Below are 4,125 nucleotides of genomic sequence, written 5' to 3'. Positions count from 1 at the left end.
CGCCGCCGGGCAGGCACCGCGCGGGCTTCGCCTCCCGCGGCGCGGCGAGGGAAGGGGAGAGGTCCGCCCTCAGCGGCCCTGGCCGCTGTCCAAAGGAAGGTCCTCCATGCTCCCGAGGTGGACTTTGGAAAGCAGAGGGGCTCGCTTTCACGCCTTGTTTAAAAGACTCATCAGCGTGCCCCACGCTGTGCCTGAGGGTAACTCGTAACTGCGGCAGAGCCCTTTGGCACCACGCGACAGCTTCCTCTAGGGCATTACACCGACAGACTCCAGGCTTTGCCTTCTCGCCGCACGCAGTTTTAAACACTGCCTCCTATCTCGAGGAAGTCATCTACATCTTCCTCCCTCGCTGAAAAAAAGAGCTGGAACTCCCCCGGTAAGCAGGGGAGCGCCTTCCATGACTGATGTACACGAAACCCACGCAGACAGCTTCCCCCGAAGCAGCGGGGGCGTTGCTGCACCTCCCACGGAGCCCAGTCTGCATTTCCCGTGCTTGGGTCAACCTGCTGGGTACTGAGATGAAACGCACCAGCTCAGGGACCTCTATTCTCCACTCAGCTGGGAGAAAGAGCAGCCGAGCACATCAGCGGAGCAGCAGGATGCGCAGGAAGGTTTGCCAACCACGTCCGAACGGGGGCTACAGGCGATGACGTTAGGAGTGCACAGCCTGAAAGCAAAGACGTACCGGATACATGCACGGGAAGGAAGTGCTCACAGCACCCCGCTATATGCGGTCTAAGGCCGTGACAGGGACCCTGCCTCTCTGCCGCGTTTCGTGGGGCGGTCCCGGGCCCGAGGCTGACAGCCGAAAATCCCTAACGCGCAGAGGAACGGCAAACCTTACCTGTGCTCTCCCACACCATGCGCGCTATTAAAGTGATTTACCCCCTTCACTGCTCCTCTGTCGCTATCTGAGGGGCGGAAAACGCACTAAGATAATTATTAACTAGTACATTTTAATTAACCTGCAATTAAAAAACAAAGGGGGGGCAGAAAAAAGCCCGGGATTTTTTCGCTGCAGCTGCGGAGAGCTGTGACCCGCCCACCCTCAGGAGCTGTGACTAACGGCTCTCCGCGCGCCTAACGGCTGCCCGCCCACGCGCGCGGAAGGACACGCGCCCTCTTCTCGTCCATAAGTGCAGTGCTGCGCAGTAAAGCTTACGTAGCGGTTCCATAGTGTAGTGGTTATCACGTCTGCTTTACACGCAGAAGGTCCTGGGTTCGAGCCCCAGTGGAACCAGCGCCAGGTGGCGTTTTTTTTTTTTCCTTTTCTACTGTCGTTTCCTATTTCGCTTAAAATGATGACTCTCGATTTGCTTTTTTCTCCTCATCTTCACAAGCACGTAAACGGGGCACCTGCCTGCAGCAGTGGAGGAGCAGTGTGTGGCAAGAAGAGCAGAAAGACACCTCAAGGAATTGTACAATCGTAGAATCCCAGGTTGGAAGACACCTCAAGGATCACCTGGTCCAACCTTTCTTGGCAAAACTATGGTCTAGACAAGTTGGCCTGGCACCCTGTCCAGCTGAATCATAAAACTGTCCGGTGCTAGGGAATCCACCACTTCTCTGGGGAGATTATTCCCATGGTTGACTGTTCTGTTGTGAAAAATTTTCCTCTTGTATCTTATTGCAACATCCCCAAGAGTAACTCGTAACCTCTCATTTTGTCCATGTGACTTCTTGTAAAAAGGGAGTTTCCATCTTCTTTATAACCACCCTTTAAACACTGGAACATGGTGATAAGGTCTCTCCTAAGCCTTCTTTTCTCAAGGCTGAACAAACCTAGTTCTCTCAGACTTTCCTCATATGACAGGCTTCAGAGTCCTTCAGTTATCTTTGTGGTCCTTCTCTGGATCCTCTCCAGCCTGTCCACATCTTTTCTGTATGGCAGGGACACTAAAAAAACTGAATACAGCATTCCAGGTGTGGCCTGACAAAGCCTGAGTGGGATAATGACTTCTTTATCTCGCTGCTGAAGCCATTGTTGATGTAACCCAGCATCCTATTAGCTTTCTTTGTTGCAGCAGCACATTGTTCACTCGTGCTGAGTTTGTTATCCACCCCCAGGTCCCTTTCCACAGAACTGCCCTCCAGCCAGGCAGATCCCAGCCTGTGCTACACTCTTGGATTATGTTTTCCCTGTTGCGCGAGGAGCCCCAGAATCATGACAGACTTCACAGAAGGTTTGTCAGTGTTCCGCTTTAATCTACACAGGCAGCTGTATTTATACACTCGGTGACCGATCACGCATAGTTTATACTTTCGTATTGGTTAACACTGCACAGCCACGCTCTAACCCCGTATCCCGGTAGGTTAAATGTCTCTGTCCACGCGCCAAGGCGCTGACAGGGTGGTCTCCTGCTTGCAAGTTCCGGCCAAGCTTTGATCTGCACAGGCGCTGCTGCGCTGTCCCCCATGTCCTTCCTGCCTAGAGCCGCAAGGGCTCAATGCCCTTAAGGTTCACCTCCGGTATTTCATCATCTTCCTTGTAGCCTGAGCTGCGCATAAGGGCTTCCAGGACGCCATCTTGTGACGCAGCTAAAATTCCCTCTACATTTCCCAGATTCAAGACCTTAGAGTTGTCCATGCTGAACTTCATAAGGTCCTTTTTAGCCCATTCTTCCAGCTCTTCCAGGTCTTCCTGCAGGGTGGCTTTTCCTTCTAAAGTATCCACTTCTCCACTCCATTTGGTAAAGCCCTGCCTGGCAGGATCCTTTCCACAGGCCTTGTGCAATAGCAAAATTTTCAGAGAGTATGAGTATAACGTAGATAATGTTGCTGCAGCACTTGCTTTTTTGCCCCTAAAAAGCTCCATTTCCTGCAACAACATCGACCAAAGTGCAGGGAGACCTAGCAGGGGCATCCTGAGGCACTGAAGTAGCTGGTGTTCTCTCCATCATCCTGCCTGGCATGGCACTGCAGGACAGGATTTACAAGGTTTTAAACTGGTTGCTCACCATACTGTACATCCTGGATGCCATTTTGTGGTGGCCAGTAGCCCCCATGCCTCTGGTGTGGAAGGGAGGCTCAGGACCTTGCTGAGCCACAGGTTGCCTGAGTCAGCGAATGGGCAGCTTGAAGGGTCATTGTTCCTTCTTTTAAGCTTCCCTGATCTATAGGTTGTCAGGGGCCATTTTGCATCTTCCCCTGTGCCCTTTCTCATGGGTGAAGCCTAGGCCTGGGCTGGATGATGCAGACTGGGCCTCTCCCTGCCATGGTACAGAGGCTTCCTTCTCAGCAAGGCTGAATGCCACCTGTGAGAAGGACCTTTCATCACCAGCACAGGCAAAGGATCCCAACCTTACTATGGTCCCTCCTCTGGGTTGCCGAGGAGACCACAGAGACCAGAGGCAGCCATGGTGGCACAGGGGAGCAGCAGTGGCCTGTGCCTCTTCCCAAGCAGAGCACAGCTGGTCATGCAACCACCCGTGCAAGTCTGCAGCCCGACACATCCCCAAGGAGCTGTCTCACCAGGGCAGTCTGGAGCACTGTTGCTTTCACCACTGTGTTTGGAGAAGTGTTTGGTCGTTGGGGAAAGGCCAGGGCTTTTCACAGCACAGAGCTAGCAAGCACAGTTAACTCTGACCATGTTTTCCCTTGTACTGTGTGTATCGTTTTTATTAATCGGGGAAGAAAGAACAATCTCAGCTTGCCTTGGAGCAATTTAACTTTGGAATTATTGTGTGTTGTCTCATTTTGCATGTGCAGACCTTTAGAAAAAGGTAACCTCTGGGCATGGATGCTGCCACAGCATCTGTCCGTGCATGGGAGCCCTGAGTGCTGGGGCCAGGATGTCTCTGCAGAAGGAGGAGGAGGAGAGTCCTCCTCTGCTGAGCTGGGGTTTGCTCTAGAGTCTCCTTGCAGGATCAAAGTGAGAGGGTGTGATTTACTTATCTTAGAGATGAAAGAGAAAAATTTGCTTATCTTCCTTTAAGCAGGGTCTTATTAAGAAACTTACCTTAATCACCATCATCTTAAGAAGAATATTAACCTTTGTCAGTGCTTGCTCTTGCTAAAGAAACACACTGGGGTATGGGCAAGCTGAAGTTTGAGATTGCAGTGTAACACAGGGATAATGGGCCAGGCTGCAAAAGCTGGTTTGGGTAGGAAGCACCCATATATTAC

At 52.0% G+C, this 4,125-nt stretch overlaps 1 non-coding gene across 1 annotated transcript; it reads left to right on the top strand.

Annotated features, from left to right (window-relative positions):
- The first annotated feature begins 1,167 nt into the window (after positions 1-1,167).
- Positions 1,168-1,240, top strand: TRNAV-UAC. Its single transcript has one exon. It is a non-coding gene; the product is annotated as a tRNA-Val (tRNA).
- Positions 1,241-4,125: the final 2,885 nt, after the last annotated feature.

This window comes from Merops nubicus, unplaced genomic scaffold (assembly GCF_000691845.1).
Source record: "Merops nubicus isolate BGI_N331 unplaced genomic scaffold, ASM69184v1 scaffold15029, whole genome shotgun sequence".
NCBI lineage: Eukaryota > Metazoa > Chordata > Aves > Coraciiformes > Meropidae > Merops > Merops nubicus.
The sequence above is the reverse complement of the archived record's forward strand: the minus strand, read 5'-3'. Positions and strand labels throughout refer to the sequence as shown.